This window comes from Diadema antillarum, unplaced genomic scaffold (genome assembly GCF_040938485.1).
Source record: "Diadema antillarum isolate AM-2024a unplaced genomic scaffold, OU_Dant_1.0 seq00000459_RagTag, whole genome shotgun sequence".
Taxonomy (NCBI): domain Eukaryota; kingdom Metazoa; phylum Echinodermata; class Echinoidea; order Diadematoida; family Diadematidae; genus Diadema; species Diadema antillarum.
In genome coordinates, this window is record NW_027271430.1 from 178945 (window position 1) to 197226 (window position 18282).

Sequence of the window (18282 nt, forward strand, 5' to 3'; positions counted from 1 at the left end):
CGATGACAAAACATGTATCTTAAGGAGGAAATAAATTATGACGCCGTTGAATATGAATGTGTCTATTGAATAGTGATTTGGCAAAAAATTTCAACCCGAAACGGTAAGTCTCCTGTTTCCTGTACAGTTTAATCACGTCTGACCACGCACTGGTGTATGTATAAGAATATCATTAGAATATCTTAGAGGCCCATCAGCAGCGAGGAATGTTATGAAAACTAATATAATTAATTTAAGGCATGTTATGCTCTCATTTGTACCCTTCACATAATTATATACCCTGCACACTCAAATACACCCTCTATATATCTCTACGCTATACTGCAGAGAAGTCGAATTTTGGGGCACGAGGGAAGGGGGGATGGCATTTGAACTTTCTATAACCATAGCAATCCCCTTTTACAAAAGAATAAACATTAAAAAATGTATAAAAATCTGTCCGGAAAAGGCAAGAGAGAAGAATAAAAAAAGAAAACCCACGGTGGAGCTAACAATCGCGACACATACATATTGCCTACAACATTTTTTTTTTTTTGATGAAGAACATTTTTTTTTATTTTGATGAAGAAGTAACATTATTTCATATCACAAGCGGTGCACCCATGAAATTTAAGCTGAATTATATATCTATTTTGGAGCAAGCGCCATGAGCGCCTGACTTGGCGGATACCGGCGCTTTACAAGACTTCATTATTATTATTATTATTATTAACATTATTAAATCTAATAAATGGATGAACGTTATTTCAGTGAGCATGCTGCTCAATTATGAGCTGAAATATTAGAATTGAATCGGCGCTCCCGCCTTTCCTTATCTATGTATGCATCCGCTTGTATTTTATTTTGACGAAGTAACATTTTCTGAATCCAGTAGCTTGTACATTTCACGTTTATGAGTCTAATCTACGCTCTATTAATGCGTATGTCTGTTTATATCAATCAATCAAGCAAGCATGCAATCACTCAATCAATCAATAAATCATTAATTCGTTCATTCATTCATTTAATCAGTCAAAAAATCACTCACTCAATCAATCAATCAATCAATCAATATATCTGTTAATTAATTCGTAGTCCACGTCTTGCTCAAATAACATTATCAATAATTACTGTAGAACAAAACTCCAGAAATGGGCATGTATCATGTTTACAATACCAACAGTTTATTTGACGAACACACAAATTTTCGGCGCCCTGCCCTTTGTCAAATGATTTTGATTTTGAATCAAAATCACTTGACAAAGGGCACGGTGCTCTAATATAATTATATACACCGATGTAGGGCTTATCTCATATGATATGAACACATCCACAATAATGGCAAGAGATTGAAACTAGTCAGGTCCAGAAAAAAAAGGCACTATTTTTCATCAATATAGTAGAGGACAAATAATATCACGCCATACCAAACGATTGATTGATTTATTGATAAATACTTCATTTTCTACTTACAGACTTAATCAGCGAAGTGCTATAGGTGAAATTTGCATTTCAACATCTGCAAGCTAATTCCGGGACCTGTTGAACCATGGAGGTGGAATAGCTCTATATACCTATTTAAACACTGATATATTGAGACTATTTCTGTCAGTATCAACTTTTTTGAAATATGATGACAATGATAATGAAGATGATAGCATTAAACAGACAAGAAAGAAAGTAAAAGAAAAGAGAAAAATGAGGTTTCAAAGAAACATTATGGGTAGTAACAATATGCAATATGCCGTCTGTGCCTTCCTGCTTTAAGTTTCGGAAATCGGCATCCCACTTATATAGACAACAGTCCAATGCATGACATGTATATATATATATATATATATATATATATATATATATATATATGTATATATATATATATATATATATATATTTATATATATTTAGGGGGGGGTCAGTTTGGGGGCTGAGGTGGGGGCGAGGGGTAAGTGCTCGTGGTTGAGTGGGTTAATGGTTTATGTTCCCTCCTGCCCACCCCCCGCGATTTTCTTTCGTTAGTTCGTTTGTTTCAGTTTCTGTTTTGTTTATCTCTTTTTTTTCAGAGCCAAAGAGTTGGAACCCTCAGCTCCTTCCACAGCCCCTGTAGTGATCAGAAGCCAATCTAGAAAAATAAATCCGACAATTGCTAAACTTTATAACAACGAAAGAATCAAGGCAAATGTATAACGGCAGAATTCAAGATAATCATGTAGCGTGACAGGACAAATATTATGGCAGAATTCAAGATGATCATGGCAGCGTGACATGCGAGAATTTCGTGCAAACAGCGTTTCTCTTTAACGGAGAGTGAAACCAGATAAATCGCTCCAGTGACTCTCTCTCTCTCCCACTCGTTATTTTCATATTCTTCATTCCTATTGTTGCTATTTTCTTTCCCTCTGTTTAAACAAATCCAAGATCGCATCATCACTACCATAATGTTTTACATCAGTACTCTTAAATCGATCTCATTATTGTCTTGTATCAGCTGCAGTATAGGTAAAACCACAGTACATCGCGAATGGTGAGAAGATAAAGAATAGATAAATATTACACGAAAGCATATCATTAGATGCGTGATGAAATCAACAAAAATATTTGACAATTTATTCATTTCAATGAATGTATGTCTCGAAATTGCTAAAGTTGTAATAACAATCACATTCTCTACAGTAATAATTATGTCTTCCTGGATCAGATTTTTTTTTCACTGGAAAATCCTGTTCAAAGGAGTGAAGGTGATGGTTTCCAAAGAAGTCGGGCAATAGGTAGGTACTTTCCCTCTTGCATATGATTTCTCGATGGTCATCACAACGATGATAAAACTGCTACTTCGGTTTTCCCCTAATTTTTCTAGTTCCTCTTGCTTTCCGTTTTTGCATATTTGAATAATTCCTCTTTTTTATTCTTAATCTCAGTTTCTTTTCTCTGCTCCTTTTTTCCCATCGATATCTCATTTCCCCCTTGAAGATTTTCATGTTGCCTTACCATTATCTTTCCCTCTCACTCTCTTTCTGGTTTTATTTGTTGTAACATTTTATTTCACCTCCCTAGCGAAAATGGGTTGATGTAACAGAACACACTCACTGTTAAACGCACAAACCTAACGAGGCTATAGAGGAAATACGTGGGCCTATTTCAAGTAAATGGAAGAAGGACATTAAAAAAAAACTAAACAAAGATATTACATGGAATGACAACTGATGATAACAATATTTGAAAGGGGGATGCTAGAAAACATTATGACGACTGCATAACAAGCTAGTGTGGGTGTCTAAAGCCCGCCGCACACTACACGATTTTGCCCCGATTCACCGGTCTTAAGACCTTAAGACTAGAAGTGTGACGTCACAGTCTTGCGATTTTCTAGTCGTACGACTGGGTCTTAGCGCCAGTCGTAGAGATTTGACATGGTGAATTTCTACGACTGGTCGTAGGCTTTCAGCCATTCACAATGCAGTAAAATGCAAGCGCACGCAGTGCGCACTGCGCGCGCTTCACAATCGGGTCGTATAGTGAGCGGTGTCCGGTCGTACGACTGGTCTTAAGACCCAGTTTGGCTTAAGACTTTAAGACCAGTCTGATCGTGTAGTGTGCGGTGGCCTTAACAGAGCTCAAATAACAAGCTTTTTACATCATCCATAAACATCTATGTTAACCCCCTGCTTATCCTCTCGTCTCGTCTTCACTTCTGCCTCATTCGTTGAGAGATATGTTTTCAAACGAAGTACAAGACACATCTTGTACCTTTGTGCATTACGTTTCTAGTAGGCCAGCCAAGACGATTTTTTTTTTTACTTTGGACGGCAAAATTTGTTAATGCTAAGGTTCCCAGCTGAAAGTCTTGCAAAAATACTGAAGTTTAGCGTACGGCCGGATGTCAAGCGCTGTTTTGCCGAAAAATGCCTTTTTTAGCCCAAAATTTGAAAGAATGTAAAAAATCACGATTTTTATTTTTTATCGAAATAAGTAATGGTTGATAAGTAACTTTCAAACTAGAAATGTGTTATCTTCCATTTCAAGTTTAGAACCTGACTAATATACATTTGAATGTAGAATATTACACGCACATATATGGCGCAATGAAACATAAAACCGTGATTTACTCAAAATTGTACTTTGTAAAATCTACCAATATGTCAAAGTTTTTTAAGCTACCTAAATCAATCTATTCAAAAGTTTTTATTTTCTCGAAATATAATACATGTCCTGATATCTTATGCAGCAAAGAAATTATAAGATAAGGCGAAAGATAACTCGTTTTATGTTATCTTAAATGGGACGATGTATTTTTTCTGGACGCGCATTTTGAATGGAAAATCGAGTGTATAGTGTAGGCCCATATATATTGTACATGCTATAGTGAGTGTAGGTATTTATCTTACATAATCGGCGAAGTCAATGGACAGGTTGGATAGCTGACTGTAAAAACCCTTTGTGGCACCTTGATATGACTGAAATACGCTTATTTGCTTTAAAAAAATACAAAGAGGGGAGTGGTCAGTAGTGTTGTTACCATGGCAACTGATCATTATTAGGTCACTTCCTGAAAATTTCAAATATTCATGATTGTAAAACGTGCAAGTGTTAAAACATGTTTTGTGTGTGTGTGTGTGTGTGTGTGTGTGAAAAATGTATCCATCTAACTAATCTATGTTTAACAATGAAACCTAAGACTTATATACAAATTGTTTACTGTGTTTGGAAATGGTTGTCATGGAAACCGTGATAACAAATCACGTTTTACTGGGAGAAATTACGATACCAAATCTCCCATCATGCATACTCACCCCTTCCCCCCGTGAATGCTTGGGAATTCATGGTTATCAATATACATGCTATAGTTTGCATTCTCAGACCTTGAAACGCAGCCCTGCAAGGGATAGGCACGAAATCACTTTTACTTTTATAATGTTCTAAGGCGAGGTGTTTGCATTTTATTTTGATCTATCCTCCCGCAGAAGACTTACTAAATGTTTCTTTTATGATGGTTGATTGTTTACATGAACGTTGTTTGGAACGCACACTTATTCGGCGACATTAGAATATTATGTATCCCAGATATTTGTGTGAAAAAGTAAGGCAAATATCACCCTCAAAAAAGAAAACAAGAAGTAAAAAGGAAGTAGAATTGAAATGCGTACAATGCAAACAGCCTCATTTCCCCTTCCCATCATTAAGTCGGTTAAATCATAGATTCTATAGTGCAGATTATATCTATACTTGGCCAAGTTCTATGTCCTTAGAGCAGACATGTAAGTACAACAAATATTATTGTTTGTTTGCAATTCGATTTTTTTTTTTGCTATATTATCACATCTTTGTGAAAAAAAAAAATCATTTTAGTTATCACCAACACTCTAAATTCCCAGTCAACCAACAAAACGTACTACACAATGTACACACGCCCGCAACCACCGTCTCAAACAGCGTTCACGGACTATATCAACACAAAATGAAATACAGTAAACAGTAAACGAGGCAATTTCTCTTTTTTTTAAATGATGATTTGCCATGAGCGTACTAGAATAGCAGATCTTGACATCTATGTTGCTGGTTACCAAAATGCTGATAAAAATACCATACACAGTAAGAACATGCTTGAATTCTGCAAAATATAAATAATTATTTGTCTTCAACAGTATTTCGTTTTGAAAGGTAAAGAACCTCAGTCTCGATTTGTGGATATCTATAAACAAAAACAAAAATTCCATCTTAAAGCAATCTTCTGAAATGATTAAAAGCATTAAGAAAGAATGAGTCCTCAGTGAAAATGTTTATCATGAACAAGTCTCTGTGACATACATCCAAAGACTTTGAAAATCAACAATACAAATTGCGCTGACTACATTAACTGCATTAATAAACTCATTTTTTTTTTTAAAATGTGACATATACTATGTGTCCACCATCACAAACGTTACACCAGCTGGATTTTTTTTTCTTTAGGCAATATTTCAATATCTCTATCTTTTTCACAGTTTGTGGTTACATATCTTAGCTAATTATGACTGTATGCTGTTGCATTGCACTTTCGTCACTGTACAACTGAATTAGAATGATGACTGCCAAATTTTTTAGATTCTACTTTTAGTCTGATATTATTTTTGTGTTCTGCAGACCAGTGTGGTAAGATATATGTACTGAGTATTCGTCTCTCAGTGAAGAAAAAAAGAAATCACCTCTCCAACACGCGTGTGGTAATGCTTCCTTCTAATACTTTCCCTTATTCCAAGTACCAGAATACATTGCTGGGGCCCTGAATAGCTAACATATATTACAGTATTACCAACATCATGACAATTATGGCACATGTGAAAAAAAGTGGCTAAACATACATCTTGACCAGATCATATTCTTTTCACTACTTCTTGTACTTGGTGTTTGGATTGAAACCTATTACTTATGTCTTTTATATCTTAAACTAGAAAAAACACGCTCTGTGCTATTTCCCTTCAGATTCACCAACTGTTCCTTTGTGAAGTTTTCTCTTTTTAAGCACTTCAACGTGCAGTTTTTTCTTTTTTTTTTCTGACCAACATGTCTTATGTTTTCCTCCATCTGATGAAGAAAGGCAAAGTTCACTTCCCTTTTGTTGACCCCCCCCCCCCATAAAAACAAAAACAAAAGACATTCCATTCTGACAGGATTAAAATGTTGGCGTTTGGGCTCCAAAGGAAATAACAGATCAATTTCCATGAACTACTAGTATGCGGCTTGTAACTGTTAGTCTCGAAGGCATGGTATAGTTTTGGTTGAGATGGAGATTCAGACTTTAACTTTTTGCAAGCAAATTAAAAACAATTTATGAAATATGAAAGAACATCAAATTTTTAGAGTAATTTGAAGTTTGTTTGATTAAAGTTGTTGGTTTTGAAACGGCCGAGAAATTTTTAAATAAGTGACACAGAATGATAATAATTAAATGGGCGCCACACTTTTATTAGGACCTCTTTGTTTTTGTACATCTCAGCCTTTTCAAAACCAATTTTTAGCAAATAAATTTGGAATTCCTCTTGGTATTGTTTACTCTTTAATATTTCATAACAGTGTTCTCATTATTTCACAAAATCTCCATCTCAGCCCCCATCTCAACCAAAAGTAGACCATCCCTCATCCATATAATGCTGCAATCAAAATTGGAAGAAGATCTACATCAAATCATATTGTAAATTCTGTTTGCCAAATAGTGTTGTGCACATTTTGATATCAGGCCTTGTTTTACTTCATCACTAAAGAAAAAAAAAAGAACACAAAAGATTAGAAAAGCATTTAATCTGGATTAGTAGAAATTCCTAATATATACACAAGTCTTTCATATGTACAACTGAATTCAACTTCTATAATAGTCCTGAAAGCACATTGTGATGACATTTGAGAAGTTTAGATGGATTCATTCCACATGTAAGTTCAGGTTCTAATGACATCCTTCATACGGAATCTGGATGCCGACCGGATAGCCTGGCAGGGCTGTTTCTGGAGAGAGAGAGAGAGAGAGAGAGAGAAAGAATGGTGTATCTGTCTTTACTTGATGAGAAAAGTGACATGGGCATTTTAATCTTTGGTGAAGACACAGTGACATATACGCTAAAAATATACGGTTACTTGATTTCCTCCATATGTAGTGTGTCCTTAAAACGGTAAAGTATATTTTATACAGTAGATCCTAATTGTAGCAATTTAACCGTGAGTACAAAACGAAATATAAAATGTAGGAAATTTTCATGATCCAAATATCCAATTCTTTCCATTAAGCTTTTTATTCCATTCAAAAGAATTTCAAGGTAGTGCTTGCCTGATACTGCAACTGGATACATTCAACAATTTCGTGCATATAATAACCCTGTGACCTTTCACATCAATACCCCCATAACTAATCAAAGTCAAATTGATTAGAGGTTATGGTAACTTTGCCATCCAAAGGTAAATACAATACCATGGTAGCAATACTCTACAGTCAATAGAAATCAGGGTTTCCATGTAATTTACAATCAACAGCAAAGTCACAACAGAAACTAAAATGCTAAAAGGCCCAGGTAATTATCTCTTCTGTATAAAACCAAATTTGAAGATGATCTGCTGAGTACATGTTAAGTTATTGCAAAATGAGAATAGGACAGATGTGCCACGGTGGGAATGGATGACTGCAACAACATAAAGACTCCTGCAACCCCCTTTTGACAGAGGCTCAAAAAAAAAAAAATAATAATCAGCGTTAATTCATGTGAATCTTGGTTGTTGGAGTGATTGACTACATGCATATGCAATACTGCATTCATTTAGCAAAACATGCATTAATTTTCTTCACAATGAACGATCGACAGTCAAAAATTTGGTGAAGATGTCAAAGGGTTGACAAAATATTCCAACCTATTTGGGGTTTACATTTTACATGCATTATTGCTTACCTCCCGTATTTTTTTCGAAATAGAGTACAGAATGCACAGATTAGAAGTTGGTAGTCAGGACATCTGTCTCTTTCTTTTTCTCTCTTGTCCGTAGTTGGCTGTGGTTTGCAGGGTCCATTTTGTCCACTTTGTGCTAATTCTGGTCGAAAATATGATTAATGAAAACTTAAATAAATTAGCATTTTTATGAGTGAAACATGATACATGTACTTATACTGCAACCAAAAACAAACACATTCATCATGAAAGAGAATTAATCATCATGATCTCATGAATCCCTTAGTATGAGATTTGGGATCTTCAGGTCACTGTCAACACTTTCATATATACAGGGACCTATACATTACAAGCTTTGATTTTTAGTAAGTCCCCACATTTCCTGTTTGTTAAATTGTCTTCTCTTGTATTCTTTGTAATTACGACGCTATGTTCAATCTTATGTTCAATCGATCGTATCATGTTTGATGTTTTGAAATGTGGAACAATAAAATCAATCAATCAAAAAACATTAATTTGTATTACATGTAATACATTAATCATGTCATTATTGTCATCTTTGATGCTCTAAAGCCGTATCTTACTGAAAATGAATTATATAGGATGGAAGTCATCTTGACACCTGTAATTCCTGTACAGAAATACCTGATTGTATCATGCTCTCATTTTTATGTGGATTAGGATATGATTTCCTTGCATAAATCGGTTTGTATTCATGAGATGACATTCCTAATTTCAAATCGTTGACACTTACTTGTGAGCTGGAAAGGGCATTAACATCGCAGTCAAGACATCTTTCTATCTCCCCCTCACTCTAGTAGATGTGATCTCAAACTCAGCATGTCCATTTGTTGCTGACACCTTGATAAAAATAAAGAACAATACATCACAGCATACATTACCCTTACGTCATACCTGCGTTTAACGCAACATAATAATAATGGAAAGTAAATTGATTTGAGACTACAGACGTATTTTCATCTGTGCACACATTAAACACTTGTGCCACCGCCATTCCAATTGACATGGTTGAGAAATATTCCATTACATATAATATCTTACTTGATTACATTTATATTTGATTTTTATATCATGATCTCCTCTTCAGTGGATAGAATACTGTTCTTTCATATGATCCTCTGCAATAGAACATGCAATGAATTTACAAGAAAACAAGAATACACACTTGATCATAGATTTGCTCCCCTTTGTATATAAATGGAGATATAAAATTCTTCCTCTCTTTGTTTGCAAAGTACTTGTACATTGTATTGTAATGCAACTGTCAAAGTGAAAACATCCTTGTTACAACTTATTCAAATGGAATAGGAATATTCAATACTGAATGTATTTAGATTTGCCATTATTTTCAACTGGGCACTGAACTGATACATTTGATAATCAAGCACTTAGTAACTTAGTATTTAAAAGATATTTGAAATTAGACCGCTATAATGTATTTCAGACATTTACCGTTTCTTACCTTCTGGTTGTTCTGCACTTTGTTGCAGGTAGAAAGAGCTCAGACTTTACAATTAGATTTTGGCAAGTCAGGATATGTCTCTCTCTCTCTCTCTCTCTGGCGAAGTTTGAAGACAAGACTCAGTCTGTCCACTTGTTGGTACATCTAGCTGAAAACAGAAATCAACATGACTCAAATATTTTTTTTTCATCTTTAAAGCAGAGCATTATAAGCTAACAGTGAACAAAAAAAAAATTAATCTGAAATTTGATTGTTTTGAAAAGGCATCTTGGCATTGACATAATTTTCTTTATTCCCCATGCAAATCTCTTTTATTGAGATGTGATTTTTTTTTCAGCTTTTTGAAAATTTAAAAAAGAAGAAAGATATTCAGGTTTCAGTGAGTCAGTATAAACGTTCCATTAAAAATATAATATTTAATTCTTTTTTTCTTCAAATGAACCTTTATTCTATGAGACATTAACATGAGAAGTTGGTACTTATGAGCAAAGACATTTCTAAATAGTTCCTTTTTGACTAGATCTATTTGTAAACTATTATACACAGCCCAGTCGCTGTACGTATTTACGTCGCGACAGCATACTTACAGCGTCTGGTCGGGCTATTTGTAAACTAGAAGAGTGCATGTAAATGATTCACAGATAGGAGAGGTTGGCAGTCAGGACTGAACACTTTCTCTTTCTCTCTCTTTCGGGCATATTCGAATGGCAAGATCACTTATTTGTTGTAGACTAGCTTTTATATATAAAACACCTAGGCCTAAATCCTAGACTCTTTTTCTAAACCCATGTAGGTCTACAGTACCATAAAGAGTTGACCGAAAGATCGGTCTGTATCTGTCCGTCGGGGAATGTTCCGCGGAGACTGCGTCTGGCTTCACGGATCCCCGTAGACAGCGTTAATGGCAAAATATAAAAAGAGTCCTCCGGACAGACGGATCTTTCTGTCTACATAAAGAGTGGAGTCAACCTTAAACCTCTGCTCTAGAGACTAGTATTAGTGCTAATGTTAGAGCTAATGTTAGGATATTCTAATGTTAGATCAAGATAGAATTAGAAATGTTAGATCTAACGTTAACTTTTACTTCGATCAAAAGTTAGTCTAACGTTAGATAGAGGTCTATATAAAATATATGCATAGATTTTAGAACCTCGATGTCTAAACTTAGGTCTAGCTAGGTCTTGTTAGCTGGGTCTTTATAACAAAACTGCCTAGATATCTAGTGGGTTACTAGAAATCTCTAACGTTAGGTAGAATCAGTGGCCCAGATCTTGACTAAGGTTAGATCTTAATTCTAGACGCCAGCTATTTATACTTCAGACCTGCTAGATTTTATACAGGTCTAGTATTTGATTAGACTCTAAACGTTCGTAGATCTAGTCTACATGTTCACCTTCTGTATAGACTACAGTCCCTTGCCCTGGACCTGGCTCTAGCCCTACAAATACATCTAACGTTAGTAGTATAACTAGTAGTGGGCCTGTACTGTCTATACAACTGCTAATTCTAGTGCTATTGTTATTAGGGCCTAGCTCGATTGAATAATTGTTTTGGGTTTGGCATATCAGGCGTAGCCGTAGGCCTACATCTAACACTGAACAGTAACCCCCTACCCTATAAAACGATAACAAATGTCGACAGTTAGAGAGAGTGTAACCGTTAGATAGATTAGACCTAACTGCGACCAGCCCCAACACGCAGTGTTGGGGCTGCGCATTGTAGCAGACATGATCATGACAGGCGAAGTATAGCGCCTAAAAATCAATATGAAATCGCAAAAATTCCGCAATATGAAGACTTACAGGTGAAAATGTAATGTTGAAGACTGACTGCGTTCAACTTTTGGTTCTGGTAATAGTCCCTTTCTGCTCGGTTTGATGAGTTAAATGCGACTCGGTCGAGAGGAACTCGGGAGAACTACATCTTGTACAGTAAATGGATTTGAGATTTGTGCGCATGCGCTGGCCATCAAGTCGTGTAGCTTTGTGGCAAGGCCTTATCATACTGTTGGCAAACCCTCTCGCTGTATATTGCGTTGCTTTCTGGGTGGGTGCGCGCGCGCACGCCTTGTCAGAAGGCTAAACGCATTGCGACTCCGCCAGCACATGAATATTTACGTGCGCAGTGTACTGCATACTGATTTCGAAAATGGTGAATGGGATGGGGAGCTAGGACTACGGACCCGTATATGGCCGTGAAAAAAACGTTTTTTTCAAGATCATTGGACCAATGTGAACAAGAACAAGGTGAACGAAGGGTATTAATTAGATAAGAATCTTATGTATACTATAAAAGTACGTTTTTTCCTCGTGATATTCGAAACCTACGGAGGTGCGAAAATCTGTGACAGACTGTGTATGTTTTTCAAGCTTACCGATATAGCACTCTATTGACTCAGGACGCTCCCACAGTGTGTAACTGTGTATACGGAGCGTCCCGGGGTTAGATTAGACCTAACGTTAGACGAGGATTCAGTCTAACTGCATGTGATGAGGCCATAGATTAGAAACCTAGATGGAACGAACAAGACACCTAAATCTAGACGTAGACCGATAAATGTAGGCCTCTTTTCGCACCGTGTCAAGACGTGCCTTACGGAATACTAGTAATCGGTGTTCCACTAACAAGCACCGCCGGCACGGTCGGGCGGCGGCCCGGGGGGTGGTAGGCATGCCCACGGGATCGGTGCGATATACAGTCATAAGACATCGGCCTAACGTTAGATTCTACTAGCGCTTGAACCTTGATATTTACCAAGTCTCAGATCAAAGTTGTACATCTAACTGTTGGATCAAAACAGATTTTAAAGTTCCCTTATACAGTGCAATAAAAAAACTATGTATTTATTTACTAATTTATACTTACATTCGAAGGAAATAGTCCCTTTTTCAATCACCACGTTTCCAACTCAACGACCGAGCGAAACATGCTGCTCTCGCGCGAGAGATTTTACCTGTAGCTAATAGACGTACGCACACGTATTAAGTATTTGCGCGCACACAAGCCGCGCGGGGCTACTGGAAAATGCTCGAAAATGCATTTTCTGAGTTCCAACATGTTCAGAGTTTTTATTAAAAGTAAAAATTTCTTCAAGAAAACTAGAAATGATATTGACACATTCAATTAAAGAAGCATTTGTAGTTTTATAAAACATTAAATTACTTTTGGAAGATCATCTAATTAGCTTGGAAAAACAAACTTTATAGAACGTTAATTAATCTGTGAATATTATTTCGAGAAAACAACACCCAAACATTTGAGAGCCCCATATATGGCTGTACAAAATGACATTTTAAAATGCTAAGGAAACACATTTAAATTGCAATTTCATTAAAAGGGACAATTGAAACTCATGATCTTTCAAATATGAATTGAATGCAAGCAAAAAATCAAAATCGTGATTTTTGACATGCTTCTGAATTTTGGGCTAAAAATGACATTTTTCGGCAAAAGTACGCTTGACATCCGGCCGTACGCTATTCCTTAGTATTTTTGCAAGACTTTCAGTATGAGAACGGAGCATTAACAAAAAATGCTGTCGAATCCTTATCTAGAGCCTTTTTTGAGGTTTGGCTGGTCTACTATTTCTTTTCTCGACATTCCACACCACAGTCCAAAGATCAGATCAGTCTGGAAACGTAAATCGGACAATACATTGTTCAACTTAACAATGATGAAGAATCAAGGTAAAGATAAAATGGTAGAATTCAAAATAATCATGGCAGCGTGACAGGCGAGGATTTCGGGCAAACAGTGTTCCTCTTTTATTCCGAGACCTCCACCTCATTAAACGTACGGGAAGGATAAAATTTCCGATCCTGACAATTAATAAACCTGGGCCCTGTTGTATAAAAGCTGAGATCGAACATATGTTAGAAAATAAGACAGAATTCTCTGAGTACTAAGTTTCGAGTGGCTAATTACTGACGTAGGCCTATGCTTGATTTTATGGCGTATGTTTGATTGTAAAGTTTTAGGCAACATGCCCAGATTTCTGTTTTTCTAAGTAAGTTTTTCTAAGTAGGCCTAAATTGTGCCACTGATTTCGAATAAAAAACTACAAACAAATGGCCAGTAGTATCACCTTACTTCCATTGTGAAAGTATCAATGCTCTATTACGTCCTGTTACCTTATAACATTTAGGCAATTGAAGCTGTAGTTGAAACTTTATGATCAGTGACATGAGCTTTTTTACGAAGAGACATGGTTATTACTGAAATTAACCAAGGAAAATGATAGGTATAGATGATAACATCACGACAAGGGCTCAGACCGCTTGTGCCAGCATGAATTCAACTGCCAGACCTTCATTTTGACAAGAGAGGTCAGATGCATGCGCATATCATCATGTCGGTTGTGCTCCGAGAGCATAAACAAGAACACATCACTTGTTGGTTTCTATTATGCTAGATTAAGGGAGAGAAAAACAAATTACCAGAAAATGTCAGTTAGTTTATATGGTGTACCCACTAAATATCAATTTATTCAATTTGTAATTGAAAATAAATAATGATAAACATCGAGTAATTTCAGTAAGAAATGATCATCATTCTCTTATCACAATGTTAGAGAACATTTTTCTTTTTAGTTTGCCTTTGTTTTCATTTGTTTGCTCTGAGAGATTATTCAATTAGTGCTCAGAAGGTAAATGTCCTGATGATTACGAATGGGACCATTTTTTTTTTTAGAAAGTAGAAAAGCACACGGAAGTTTGTTAGCAGGTATATTTCATATAATGATGGTAAATCACATTGACATGTACATTGTATAATATTATAGCATAACAACATTGAAATGTTCAAGTTATGATGTGGGGAAACACGTCGTCCATTTGGTGAAAAGAGCGTTGTCATTTAATTCGTGACGGTGTATACAACTAATTATGTTTGTGTGTTTAACCATTAAGAAAAAACTTTACAGATACAAAAATGGTGTGAGAATGCTATTAGAGAAATAATAAATATGTTTGTCTAGAATTAGATTGTTTCGAGACAGGATTAGGCTAACACAGTAAATGTTAACTGGATAAATATCCATCAGCATGAAGCCCTGAGGAAAAAAAAAGTTTCGATCATCTTTATTCTCTTTATTCTCTTTTACAAGAATTTTTGTTTTTGAAATATCACGAAGTCAATCATACAACAGCTAAATGCCTTCATCCAAAATTATGAACATCGTGTAATTAGCATAGACATGACTACAACCCGTAGAAATTGTCAAAGATGTAATTAAAATATGTTTTCTTAAATTGTCATTTTGACAGTATATACGGGGTATAAGTTTATATACATTATGAATTCTTCACTACAGAGAAGCATTGGTCATACAGTTTAATCTATTGGTAAAAAGCAATTACGAGTGTAAGCCTTTACAGGCAGTGTTTCCCTGCATTCCTACATTTGGTAAATTTCACACCTCGACTCGACTGGGACCTAACAAGGCAAAGTCAGATTCGCTGTGACTCTCAGCAATAATACTCTCACCACTATATACCAAAATGTCCAAAAACTAGTATTGTGTTCATTTTATTGCAGGAATACTTCACTGCATTTGTCTAAAATGTCAATCTATATTTATACTGTTGATGTAGTGTCTTCCCTAATATACTATGATTGCATGCAGGCACAGATTTAGAGCTCTTCCCTTTCGAACAGAAGGCTAACTGCACGTCTGCCAAGTTCAGTTATAGGTAGATACTTGATATACCAAAAACGTAAACAAGGAAGTAAGGATACTTTACAATGTATACATGCACTAACCTTTTGCAACAGGCCACAAAACACAACAAAGGCAAATGTTTTTAAAGAGCGTGCGTGTAGTGCTCTTTGGAAATATACAGGGGTCAAAGGGACAATTCCAGCTTCTCTATACGTTGTCGTTATGGAATGAGACTTGGCCGTGAATAATGGAATTATGACATTATTCTCATGTAGGACACTGCAGGTCCTACTCTGGCTCACAGACTTGAAAAACACATGCACACGACGTGTCTTCTTATGTAACGTAACGTCATAATTAAATATCCTTTCGCAAACAACGTAGGACCTACATGATGAAAATACTCATGCTCGTGACAGAAAGAAAAGAAGAGATTCTCGGGTCATTTTTCACGTGTATATAGTATTGAACCTACGGACCACATCTTCTTTGTTGGAGAGAACTGGAAAAATTTCCCCTCCTTATTCCATCTCCTAGTAGATGATTAAACACACTCACTGTCACCACATGCTAGACCACATCACACATTGGAAGACATAATATTGATTATACAAAAGATGTAAAAATTTATTATTATTCTTACCTGAAAGAAATGAAGTGTAAGAGTCAGACTATTGCCTCCATGTCATCGGAAATGTACAATATGGACGTCAAGACTCTAATCCTAATGTAATTTTGGTGGACGATACCATTTCCAAAGAGGGGTGTGTGGCTTTTCTTTCATCTTAGTCATGTTTTATACCAGCTACGTGAGAGGTTGTGATAAGTTGCTCAAATTTCATTACAATCTAATATCTTAAAATGGTGAGGGGGGGGGGGGGGGGGCTAATGCACACAAGGGCATGACCATGTCTAAGATTTTTTTTTTTGTTTGCTTTACCTTTCCCAGTTAAATGAATGCATCTTTTGTAAATGACGCGCTTAGTTCAAAGTTCACGAGCGATTCCCTACAACCTCAATGCTGCACTGTGTATGCTTGTTTGAGCGTGTTGGCAGCCTGGTATATCTTCATACTGACTTACACGCATATCCCTCAACGAGATCAACCGAATGACGCATTTCAGATATGTAAAGTTGTATTGAATCGCCGATTTTCTTCAAGGTAATTAAATCTCGCCATAGTGTTCCAGATTAAGTTACCGAAACATTTTAAGCTTTCAATCAAGTATCACAAATTAATATTATGACAAAATCAGAGTCTCTGCCATGAGAATTAAATCATATCATGGCAAAATACACGTACTTCGAACGACTTATTTGTTAGTCTCGCCAAATCCGGGAATAGCTTTCACTTAATGTAGATTCCGAGAAATCAGTTTGAACAGCTTGTGTGAGTGTGTGTGTCTATTTGTGTACTAGTATATGGGTAGCAAATTGAAGCAATAATCTTCATCGTGGAAAACGTTATAATATCATCTATATATCATCTATATTCCCTTATCCTGTCAAGCAGAGTCAAACATTATGCAACAGCTTGATCACTTCATCCAAAACTGTGAGCATCGTGTAATGTGTATTATACACAGGATTGAATTACAACCTCATAAATCATTTTCATTGAATATTTCCTTGTCATTCTGAAGGTATGTATGATTATTATGAATCATGTATACTTTCAAACAAAATGACAAGAAATGTCAAGAAATAGGCGTAACATACATTTGACGCATTACATTATCCTTCAGCTCACATGGTGAAGAAAAGATTTATAGTGAGAATTTCATTTTAATTAATTTCAAGTGAAACAAATACAATTAAAACAATGAATACACAGTCTTAATAACACAAAAAAAAATGTATGGAAAAACGAACAAAATGCGAATTGAGATATAATGTTGCGAATGTCATGACAATTACAAAACCGATAGAAAGTTGTCGAAAATGGAGGGGACTGCTAAAACAGGGCTTGTAGATTACAGTCCCTCAAAAAAAAAAAAACTTCAAAACTGACAAAACTATATGCATATTGCTCGAAAAAAAGAAGAAATTTAAGCATGGTAACACAGCAAAAGTACATACATAGAGACATATAAACACGAGGCAGCTCGTAATAACGTTGTATTCTACCAATTAAAACGTTCTTAAAGTGGTTGGATAATCATGGTCGTTCATTGAAATGGAAGTGTGTAACATGCTTCTAAAGAGAAAACATAAAGTAGATGTCATCCTGTAAACTACAGGCCAAACACTCTTGCCGTATGTAATCAAGCATATCCAATATGACTACAAGCTGCAACTACTAGATTAGCTATTATAGGCCTGTCATGAATATGCATTTTGGTAAAAAGTGGGTGTGGCCTATTCGGCCCACGGTGGAAGACAAGATGGCTCGTGGCTGGGACCATGCCGTCTGAGGAGGAGAGGGAGGAATAAAGTTTTCGTTACTTTAAGTTTGATTTCCTAGTGGTGGTGATTTGTTTTGGTGTCAGAATGTGCGACATGTTGTTGGCCCACCAGGATTTCCCTCCTTCCGTAATAGGCCAATTGTCTGGAAATTGTGTAATGATTTACTACACGCTATCTTTACAAGTTCATCTTTGACTTTGCTTGGTTAAATGAGTTAAAAATTCTCCTTAAACAATTCATCCCTCGAAGATCAAAATATCAAAACATCAAGAAATATACAAAAAAAAAGCACAGGCAACATATAAGTAAAAGTTCATAACATTAGAAATGATTAATATTGTCCAATTCAAAGA

At 35.9% G+C, this 18282-nt stretch overlaps 1 protein-coding gene and 1 long non-coding RNA gene across 6 annotated transcripts in view; both read right to left on the reverse strand.

Annotated features, from left to right (window-relative positions):
- Window positions 1-16224, reverse strand: part of LOC139733004 (uncharacterized) — a 156432-nt gene extending 140208 nt beyond the window's left edge. For all 5 annotated transcript variants that reach the window (XM_071643844.1, XM_071643845.1, XM_071643846.1 and 2 more), the window contains exon 1: window positions 16167-16224. The gene's annotated coding sequence lies outside the window, so the exon portion shown is untranslated. The remainder of the gene's footprint in view (window positions 1-16166) is intronic.
- Window positions 8385-10965, reverse strand: LOC139732971 (uncharacterized). Its single transcript, XR_011711057.1, has 3 exons — window positions 9865-10965; window positions 9136-9242; window positions 8385-8523 (listed from the first exon to the last, which is right to left on the reverse strand). It is a non-coding gene; the product is annotated as an uncharacterized lncRNA (long non-coding RNA).
- Window positions 16225-18282: the final 2058 nt, after the last annotated feature.